The sequence below is a fragment of the Kogia breviceps genome, chromosome 9 (genome assembly GCF_026419965.1).
Source record: "Kogia breviceps isolate mKogBre1 chromosome 9, mKogBre1 haplotype 1, whole genome shotgun sequence".
NCBI lineage: Eukaryota > Metazoa > Chordata > Mammalia > Artiodactyla > Physeteridae > Kogia > Kogia breviceps.
The window spans coordinates 48242144-48254139 of NC_081318.1; positions in this window are offsets into that span (position 1 = coordinate 48242144).

Consider the following 11996-nt stretch of genomic DNA (forward strand, 5'->3'; position numbering starts at 1 on the left):
CCTAAGATACAGAAGATGCCTGGGACCGACACAGACGCTTGTTTATAGGAGAGACAGAGGGGTGTGTAGACCTGGCCAGAGTTGTGGCTCACCAGTTAGCCTGATGAGAAGCTGTGGATTTTATCTGGCAGAGGACATTTGGGGCTAGAATGGGTGTCACCAATGGCTGGCTAATTTAAGACCTCATGAATGTGGAGTGCTTCATACCTCCTGTGTGTTTAGTATATTATGAAAATTAGGTGCTTCTGGTGCCCCATGTATATTGAGTGTTTCGTGAAAATTATGTGTCTCTTTGTTCTTGCCTGCCTTTTCGTCTGTGCTCAGTACACATAAGCCTCAGTTACTTTATGTTTAACGTGTCTCACAAGTTACTAACTTACTTCTCTGTATATTTAACACACTTAATGAGTGTTATCCCATTTCTTTTTTTCTGTAACAGAATTGAGTATTCTCAAATATTAGAGAAAATGAATATTCACCCATTATACACATCCCCGCACACACACCACAAGGTCACAAACAATGTTTATGGGTTGACCTGCACACCAGAAGCTACAGTCACCTGAGAGACCAGTTACCAGAGACCAAATAAGAACTCAGGCGTCTTGTCAAATGACAGTTGGAAGACTGAGACCCAGAGACCCTTCAGGAGTCTTGTCAAACTTAGATTCAACTGACGGGATAAAGAGAGGATGGGGGTCTGCTGAACTGACCGAGAAACCCTGGCTTTGACTGGATTTGCCCAACATTGATTATGTTTTTCCAACCCTGGGAAGAATAGGGGCTTTGGATCTGTTCTGTTTAAGATAGCAGATGGCTACTATATTTGACGGTGGCAATACAGAATATTTCCATCATCCAGAAAGTTCTGTGGGACAGAACTGCTCTAGATATAAATTGAGTTATAGAAAAATAAAGTACATCCCTGGAACACCTAGCCTTATAGACTGACATTGTTACTTGTTATACATATAAACATTCATTACTGGGGTATCATCGACACTACTCTCTTTTTTGCTTTATTTTCTGTTTGTTTTTAGCAGATAGAAATACTCTGATTCAGCCACTTATGCTCACTTAACTATTTTCTGTGTTCAGTGGCCTATGTTTTCAAGAGAGCTAGCTGCAGGAAAAGGATTCATGCAGCACAGAGTGAAACCCTGATAAAAGAAAGAGAACCATAGTGTCATTTGCTAGATAAGGTCAAACCTAGGGGAAAATTTAAAGACTTTGCCTTTTTCTCTAGGTGAGATGGGAGCCATTGGAGGGTTTGAGCAGGGGAGTAGGGTGATCCAATGCCTGTTTTAAGAGGCTCACCCTGGCTTTGTGGAGAATTAATGGGAAAGGTACAATGGTGGATAGAGGGAGACCATGTATTGCAAATAATCCAGGCTCAAATGTTGGCTGCTTGGCCCAGGGTTATGGTAACAGAGATGCTGAGAAGTGAGTGGTCTTCTGAATATACCCAAAGGGAGAGCTGCACTATTGCTAATGGATTTCAACTGGGGTAGGAGAGGAATCAGGATAAATCGAAGTGCTTTGGCCCAGGCAACTGGAAGAAGAGTGTCTCCATTTATTGAGTTGGGAAAGCCTGCAAAAGAATAAGAGTTGGCAAAGGGGAGTGTTTTGGAACATGTCAAATTTGAAATGACTATTCATCAGGCAAGTAGAGACACTTTATAGGTAGCTGGAAGTACAAGTCAGCATTTTGTATAAAGTTGAGTGTTATCAGCCTACAGATGCCATTTAAAGCCATGAGGCTTGGATAAGATCATTTCAGGAATAAGTAGGTGAGTGTAGTTAGAGAGGAGAGGAGGTCTGAGGACTGCTCCCCGGGGCACCCAATATTTAGAGGTGGCACAAAAAAAAGAGAGCTGAAAAGAAGCAATCAGCAAAGTCTGGAAATCAAGATAGTGGTGTCCTGGAAGCCAAGGGGAGAGGGTGAATGAGTAAATGATCAGCTGGTGTGGCGAGCATTGCCCTCTGAGGAAGGCGCCATTAAGACCCCCATAAGCCTCAGGGCCCGATTGTAATCTCCTTGGTATGCATCCTGGACTTTATGGTTTGAACATAAAAAAGGAGATGGCCTTTGGCCAAATCGCTCCAGAGACCTGCTCACTTACTGGGAGTCCCTGGTTGTTCCCTAAAGCTAGGAAAAGCAACCCTGGAGGTGAAGTTGGTGCCTTTGTGGAACAAGCAATAAACCCGCTGATGCAGATATGCTGGCAACTAGCCGAGAGGGAAGCCCAGTTCTATAGAAGAATGTCTGTGCAAAGTCCCTGCTTTACAATGTCTATGCAAAGTCCCTGCTTTACAATGACTATGCAAAGTCCCTGCTTTACAATGTCTATGCAAAGTCCCTGCTTTACAATGACTATGCAAAGTCCCTGCTTTAGGGGTATATATATGGCTATGCTTTGCTATTAAATTTGCCTTGCAACCATCAGTTGTTTGTGCCCTTCTGATCCCATACCTTGGTGCTTTCAGTTCCCTACCCCCTCTCGTCGATTGTTGCTGCACTTTGAGGAGCCGCCGCAGCTGGCGGCAAGCTGGGGTTGGTAGGTTGCACAGGTGTGCACCATGAATTGACCATTGAGTCTGGAAACAGAAGGCCATTGGGCGTTGAAGAGATAGGTTTTGAACGCATGATGGGGCTGATAGCCTGATTGGAATGTGACTCAAGCTTCCTGGGATGCCTGGTCACCAACTCTGTGAAGTGTAAAAACACACAGAATTTAGAGCATGGAAGGAACTGATAGATGTTATTGATTTTGGTGGACCAAATGAAACAAATCCATAGAGAGAGATGTTTCACAGCTGGGAGACAGGGCAAGAGCAACAGGGCAAGAAAACGAGAAAAACAAGAATTTTGTGGTACTAAATCACACTGAAAATATATCAATTATTGAGGCTTTGGAAACACTCAAGATTATTTGTGTTAACTGTTAGATGAATTTTCCTCATATTTAATTCTCTGGCATTTCCTCTTAAAACTCTTGGTTTGGGCTTCCCTGGTGGCGCAGTGGTTGCGAGTCCGCCTGCCGATGCAGGGGATACGGGTTTGTGCCCCGGTCCGGGAAGATCCCACATGCCGCAGAGCGGCTGGGCCCGTGAGCCATGGCCGCTGAGCCTGCGCGTCCGGAGCCTGTGCTCCGCAACGGGAGAGGCCACAACAGTGAGAGGCCCGCGTACCACAAAAACAACAACAACAAAACAACTCTTGGTTTTTCAGATTTGCTCATAAACTGTAGTTGATAACTTTAAGAGGGATCAGATTAGTGAGATTAATAGAGAGTATAATCTGCCTCATTAGAAGGTTGTTGGTTTTTTAAAAAAATAAACACTTTAGGGGCTTCCCTGGTGGCGCAGTGGTTGAGAATCTGCCTGCCAATGCAGGGAACATGGGTTCGAGCCCTGGTCTGGGAAGATCCCACATGCCGCTGAGCAACTGGGCCCGCGAGCCACACTTACTGAGCCTGCGCGTCTGGAGCCTGTGCTCCGCAACAAGAGAGGCCAGGATAGTGAGAGGCCCGCGCACCGCGATGAAGAGTGGACCCCACTTGCCACAACTAGAGAAAGCCCTCGCACAGAAACGAAGACCCAACACAGCCATAAATAAGTAAATAAAATGAATTTAAAAAATAAATAAATAAACACTTTGTTTTGTTTGGTTGGTTTTGGCTGCGCCGCGCGGCTTGTGGGATATTAGTTCCCCGACCAGGGATTGAACCCAGGCCCTCAGCAGTAAAAGCGCAGAGTCCTAACCACTGGATACTGCCAGGGAATTCCCAGTACTTTTTTTTTAAGTACAGAAGAGTGTATAGTTAAAAGCCCCGGGCTTCCCTGGTGGCGCGGTGGTTGGGGGTCCGCCTGACGATGCGGGGGATACGGGTTCGTGCCCCGGTCCGGGAGGATCCCGCGTGCCGAGGGGCCGCAGCAGTGAGAGGCCCGCATACCACAAAAACCACACACACACACACACACCCAAAAAAAAAGCCCCACCCTGACCACCTCATCAGAGGAAATTTCTTCTAATCATTTCTGGGTTTGGTTATTTTTACACAATAAGCTTATGTTTCATTTCAAAACTTTTGTCAGTTTAAGAGATTATCATTCAAAAGATTCAAGATCATTCAGGAGTTTGCCAAAAAGGGATGGAGACTTAATTCATTTTCATTAATTTCTCTTTCTCCCCTCCAAAATGTTGATGGCTGTTTCTTTAGTTCTTTGTATAAGGTACTTGGATTATCTATTTAAATAAACCTCCAAGTTTTTCATATCAACTTTAGCCATTACCTTCTGACTCACTGCTTTGATAGATAAGTATATTAGGATCCTTTTAGAAGTGTTTCCAGATACACCTGATAAAAATAATTTTAAGAGCATGATCGTTTGAGGTGAAGGAGTTACTTTTACTCCCCTCCCCCAACCCAATCAATCCCCGTCCATCTCTTTATCCTTGCCTCTGTTACCTTGCTTCAAGCCACCAACCCCCACTGTCATTTCTGACGTGGATTATTGAAATAGCATCCTAAACGCTTTCCCTCAGTCCTTTCATATTTTCTAATCCAGTGGCTCTCAAATTTCAGCATGCATCAGAATCACCTAGCAGGCTCGTTCAAACTTGGATTGCTGGGTCCCACTCCCAGTGTTTCTGATTCAGCAAATGTGGAGTAAAGCCTGAAAATTTGCATTTCTAACAACTTCACAGATGAGGCCAATGCTGTTGGTCCACGGTCACACTTTGAGAACTACTCCTCTATTACTTCTCCACACTGACACCAAACCCCTAAGCACCAGCATGAAGGATCTTTCATAATCTGACACAAAGTGTCCTTTTTTAAACAGTTTTATTGAGATGTAATACACATACCATACAATTCACCCACTGAAGTGTACAATTCAATTACTTTTAGTATAGTCACAGAATTATCACCACAATCAATTTTAGAACTGTGAAAGAAACCCCACATACCTTAGCCATCACCTACAATTTCCCCTATCCCCTCACCCCAGCCCAAAGCAACATTAATCTATACTCTGTCTTTTTAGAGTCACCTATTCTAGACATTTCATATAATTGGAATCATACAGTATGTGGTCCTTTGTGCTTGGCTTCTTTCACTTAGCATGACGTTTTCAAGGTTCATACAATTATAGCATGTATCAGGACTTCTTTTCTTTTCATTGCTGAACTATATTCTATTGTATAGATACACACTTTATCCATTTGTCAGTTGATGGACATTTGGGTTGTTTCCATGTTGGGGTTATTACAAATAATGCTGCTGTGAGTGTTTGTGTACAAATTTTGAACAAGTTTGTGTGGACTTATGTTTTCATTTCTCTTGGGCAATTACTAGGAGTGGAATTTCTGGGTCATCTGGTAATTCTATGTTTAACTTTTTGAGAAACTGACAGACTGTCTTCCAAAGGTGTTACACTGTTGTACCTTCTCAATAGTAGTGTATTTCTCCATATCCTCACCAACCCTTGTCTTTTTCAGCATAGCAATGCTAGTGGGTGTGAAGTGGTATCTTATTGTAGTTGTGATTTACATTTCCCTAATGATTAATAATGTTGAACATTTAAAATTTGCTTATTGGTCATTTCTATAACTTCTCTGGTGAAATGTCTATTCAGATCCTTTGCCCAACTTTTAATTGGGTTATCTGTCTTTTTATTATTAGTGAGTTGTAAGAGTTCTCTGTATATTTCGGATACTATTCCTTCATCAGGTACACTATTTGCCAAAAAGTTTTCCAGAATAGGAAAACTGGGAGTCACTTTCTTAGTGGTGTCCTTTGATGCATGATTTGTATGTGTGTGTCTTATTGGTCTTAGTATCCCAAGCACTTAACACAGTGCAGGCATACAGTAGGCATCAACCTGTATTTGTCAAATGAATGAAAAAATTCAATCAATTTAGTTAATAGGCTATAGGTAAGATTCCACAATATAATAAGGAAGCATAGGATATACTAGAGCAAACAGTATCCAGACTCCTCTTCTTAGTAATAGAACCTTAATTCACATTTGGGCACACTGCCATCCCACTTTCCCTTGTAACAGTTGGCCATGTGACTAAGATCTGACTGAGATGGACGTGGAAATAATATGTAGAACAGCTGAAATCTTCCCAAAGGGAAGGGGCCACGCCAATTTTCAGCCCTTCTTTTATCCTGATGCCTGGAACTAGGATGTGATATCTGGAGCTCTAGCAGCCATCTTGGACAATGAAGAAAAAGAGGCAGAAAGCTGGAAGGGCTCCCCTGACCCTAAAGACCAATGAGTTTCATACCACCTTTTACATGAACAATAAGTGTACTTCTAATTTTTAAGCCACTATTTTTGGAATTTCAATTATTCTAAGACTAATCTAATTCTCCCTGATTTATAAAAGGCCATATTCTTTTCATTACACTACAGGATTCAAGGCACAAAAATGCCTTTGTCATTATTGTTGAATTTAGCACACTTTGTTGTCATTCATTAGTGTTCCTTTAAGCATCCCCTGTAACTTGGGGTCAATGCCAAAGTTTCCTAGTCTCTTGGAGTATCTCCGACTTATTGAAAAATAATGGGACCTGGAGTCAGACAGTCTAATAGTCAATCCTTGCTCTGTCTCTTAATAAACCTTGCTGAGCCTCAACTTCTTGAGCCAAAGGATCATAACAAAACCTACCTTCAGGCTAGCTAGGAAGATAAAAGGAGGCATGTAAGCATACAGAGGAGTAGGTGGCACATAGCATATAAATGCTTCTTCCTGCTCATGTGGGGTCTCTCTAGAGAGCTCAGTTCAGAAATTAGTTAATTTGAGACATCCTTGGGTACTTCATGGGATCCACAGGAGACATGGGACTATGATTTAAAAGAACCTGAGCAGGATTATAAATTCCATGAGGGCAGGGGCTGTCTTATTTATTGCTATATCCCTGTTGTCAAGGGATATTGGCTGAATGAATGAATAAAAGTATATAAGTTCCATGGCCTCAATGCCTCAGAATCCATATTCCCCTGAATGTAACCCAGACTAAATATAGGCCAGTGTTATATGTGAAAGTGACCAATCAGACCTATGTTAGGATCTCCTTAGGCCAGTGCCAGAACAACCTCCAAAACATCCTCTATAGCTGTTTTGGGGTCCTTGAACTTTGCAGCCTAAAAGAAGGGCCAAGATGCTCAGGCATCAATAATAAGCAGCAAGCAATGGGATGCAAGCAAAAGTCACAACATGGCAAAGCAGAGGTAACCTGTGTAAAATCGACTTAAATCCCAGATGCCAGGGAAGATTTAAATTCCCTTTCTTTTTTTTTCCCACTTTTTTATCTTCTTGGGGAGAGTATGACTGGGGGATAAATTCTGTGCCCAGGTCCTGCTTTACCTGCTCTGTTAAAAAAAAAAAAAAAAAAAAAAAAAAAACTCTTCTCACTCCCAGAGCTCTTATGAGCTAATTATTTAAAATTTCTGTGAAACCCTTTAGAAAATATAATATCCCTATAGTGATTCTTGTAGATGCCTCAGGAGAGAAGCAGCATTCTCTCTCCTATTTTTATATTTTGAAAGGTTTAACTAAAGCTCCATGCAATCCCCCTGGAAATTCCCTCCTAAGGTCTGTGAATAAGCTGGAAACAGCAACCAGCGTCTCTGACTTCAGATATTCATTCTGAGAAACAGGTGCAAGACTGGTCCTGCATATCAAAATACAGCATCAGTGTTGATCCACATAAAATTTTCAGGAAGCAGATTTTGCAGAGGAGGTAAGTTCAATATGTGGGGAAAAATTTGGAGCCAAAATCCTTCCCATGAGAAGTAGGGAAGGAATGAAAAAATACGACCTTCCTCTCCCTGGCAGGCCATTTGCTATCCTAATCAAGCCCTCATTACCCTGAGAGGGAGGACCAGGGCACTTGCTCACGGTGGCACCCACCAGTAAAAATTTCTCAGCATGACAACTCACCAGTCCTGCCCTTCATTTACTTTCTTACTTTCCTGTAGTAGATCTACAGGATCTGTCGATCTTCATTACTTTATTACTAAAGGAATGAAGTGCTGACATGTTCTACAACATGCATGTACCTTGAAAACATTATGTGGAGTGAAAGAAACCAGGTCCAAAAGGTCACATGTTATATGATTCCCTTTATATTAAATATCTAGAATAGGCAATCTATAGAAATAGAAAGTGGATTCATGGTTACTTAGGGCTGGGGGGGGGAATGAAAGGATGAGGGGGGGAGTGTTAGCTAAAGGATATGGGCTTTCTTTTTGAGGTGATGACAATATTCTAAGATTGGCTATGTTGATGTTTGCACAACTCTGTGAATATCCAAAAACCATTGAATTGTACACTTTAGATGAGTACAGTGATGATTTAGATGATTTGTATGGAACTTGAATTGTATTTCAAGAAAGCTATTACCAAAAAATAAAAACAAAAAACCTTTTATGGCTAGTTTTAAATCACATTATTCTTTATGTAAAAACAATGAAATATCAGAAAGAGAAATTAAGGAAACAATCCCATTTATCATAGCATCAAAAAGAATAAAATACCTAGGAATAAACCTACCTAAGGAAGCAAAAGACCTATACTCTGAAGACTATTAGATGCTGATGAAAGAAATCGAAGATGACACAATCATAGGGAAAGATATACTGTGTTCTCAGATTGGAAGAATCAATACTGTTGATATGACCATACCACCCAAGTCAATCTACAGATTCAATGCAATCCCTATCAAATTATCAATGACATTTTTCTCAGAACTAGATCAAAGAATTTTAAAATTTGTATGGGAACACAAAAGACCTCGAATAGTCAAAGTAGGATTTTTTTGGATCCATCTCCTAGAGTAAGGGAGACAAAAGCAAAAACAAACAGGACCTAATTAAACTTAAAAGCCTTTGCACAGCTAAGGAAACCGTAAACAAAATGAAAAGCCAACCTATGGAATGGGATAAAATATTTGCAAACAATGTGACCGACAAGGGATTAATTTCCAAAATATATAAACAGCTCATGCAGCTTAATATCAAAAAAAAAAAACCCAACCCAATCAAAAAGTGGGCAGAAGACCTAAATAGACATTTCTCCAAAGAAGACATACAGATGGCCAACAGGCACATGAAAAGATGTTCAATATCACTAATTATCAGAGAAATGCAAATCAAAATTACAATGAGGTATCGCTTCACACTGGCCAAAATGGCCATCATTAAAAAGTCTACAAATAATAAATGCTGGAGAGGGTATGGAGAAAAATGGACCCTTCTACACTGTTGGTGGGAATGTAAATTGGTGCAGCTGCTATGGAGAACAGTATGGAGGGTCCTTAGAAAACTAAAAATAGAGTTACCATATGACACAGCCATCCTACTCCTGGGCATATATACGGAGAAAACTCTAATTTGAAAAGATACATCACCCCAGTGTTCATAGCAGCACTATTTACAGTAGCCAAGACATGGAAGCAACCTAAATGTCCACTGACAGATGAATGGATAAAGAAAATGTGATTGATATGTACACACACACATATATACACACACAATGGAATATTAGCCATAAAAAAGAATGAAATAATGACATTTGCAGCAACATGGATGGACCTACAGTTTATCATGCTAAGTGAAGTAAGTCAGACGATGACAAATATCATATGATATTATTTATATGTAGAATCTAAAAAAAATGATACAAATGAACTTATTTACAAAATAGAAACAGACTCACAGACATAGCAAACAAACTTATGGTTACCAAAGGGGAAAGGTGAGGGGAGAGATAAATTGGGAGTTTGGAATTAACATATACACGCTACTATATATGAAATAGATAACCAACAAGGACTGACTGTTATCGCACAGTGAACTATATTCAATATCTTGTAATAACCTATAATGGAAAGGAATCTGATAAAAGAATACATATATATATATATATATATAACTGAATCACTTTGCTGTACACCTGAAACCAACACAACATAGGAAATCAACTATACTTCAATAAAAAAATAAATTTTAAAACTTTTACATAATTCTTATTTTTAAATTAATTTATTTTTATTTTTAGCTGCCTTGGGTCTTCGTTGCTGTGTGTGGGCTTTCTCTAGTTGAGGCAAGTGGGAGATACTCTTCATTGTGGTGTGCAGGCTTCTCATTGCGGTGTCTTCTCTTGTTGCAGAGCACGGGCTCTAGGTGTGCGGGCTTCAGTAGTTGTGGCACGTGGGCTCACTAGTTGTGGCTCACAGGCTGTAGAGCGCAGGCTCAGTAGTTGTGGCACACGGGCTTAGTTGCTCCACGGCACGTGGGATCTTCCCAGACCAGGCTCGAACTTGTGTCCCCTGCATTGGCAGGCGGATTCTCAACCACTGTGCCACCAGGGAAGCCCTAAAAATTAATTATTATTAAACCTATTAACAGTTGAAAACCTAGTATCTTCTGGGGCGGCGCAGTGGTTAAGAATCCACCTGCCAATGCAGGGGACACGGGTTCGTGCCCCAGTACGGGAGGATCCCACATGCCGCGGAGCAGCTGGGCCCGTGAGCCATGGCCACTGAGCCTGCGCGGCCGGAGCCTGTGCTCCGCAACGCGAGAGGCCACGACAGTGAGAGGCCCGCATACCGAGAAAATAATAATAATTAGTTTTTAAAAGTTTCCATAGTCAAAGCAATTTGGGAATGACAGAGTTAAACAGATTTAAACAGGATCTTTACTGTTGTAGTGCTCAGAGTTTTAATAGGCTGACATGCATTGTGAATCTCTAAGAGCGGGATAAGAGCATGCGTGGGTTACTAAACTGGTTTAATCTTGAAACTTTTCGTCACAGAGCATCGTGCCGAATCAGTCTTCCATGACGTTATGCTGGTAAATGCTGGTATAAGTCTCTAACCTCAACAGGAAACCCTGGAAACAAATGTTATTACATAAAAATTAACACAGGCCTCCACAGCTGAAATATTTTCAATTACATGCCTGCATCCGTTTTTAAAATTCAATCACAAACGTTTTTGCTTTGTAAGTTCTTTGCATTCTATATTTAAGATCTATAAACATCATGAGTGTGGTTTAGAGTAAAAATTCACTTCTTTACTAAATACGTAATTCTCTGGTATAACTCCACTCGCTTCTGTGAAATGGAATTTGTATTATTTTCCTCCTGAAATAGAAAGGCACTCTAAGAACACATAAAAATCCTCAGTAATCCTACTATCCCTGACCCATAGATCAAATCATTCTCTCAGAATTCCACTGACTGCATTTCTCAGGAAAGATGTATTGGCAGGCTAAACGGGAGAGGTTTCAAGTTACTCAGCCTTTATTAATTTTACAGAATATGCTTTGAAGTACTAAAGATAATCATTAAAAGTGAGCATCACATTTGAAATTAGTGAGCAAATGTGTGGGGACATTACTCTTTCCTTTCTACCCCGTTGTTCTCTCCTGATGACACTACAGAAAATACAGTAATCCCAGCTACATCTTTCCCTCTTCACTGCTTGGGTTCCATTGCCCAGACTTATTTAGAAATAACAATTTAAGAGGAAACGGAAGGAAACTAACGATTACTGTGCATAAGAACTCAACAGACCGAAATATGAAGGAAGAGTCCTCTAGGCTGAGGAAGCCACCAAGCTGAGAAACTTTAAATAAGGGTGACCGCTCTTAACAGGTCTCTTTGGTGACTAAAAACAGGCAGCATTTATAGTACTTTCCAGTGTACAAAGCACTGTCATGTGCAATATCTTACTTAACCCTCAAATCAACCATGAGAGGTGAGTCCTCTCTCCCCATTTTACATATGGGGAAACTGGGGCCCAGAGAAATTAAGAAACCAGCCCAAGATTCTCAGATAGAATATCGTGGTACAGTGATGCAGCTCCGACATTTCTGGATTCAAAATGTACGACTGGGGCTTCCCTGGTGGCGCAGTGGTTGAGAATCCGCCTGCCGATGCAGGGGACACGGGTTCGTGCCCCGGTCCGGGAAGA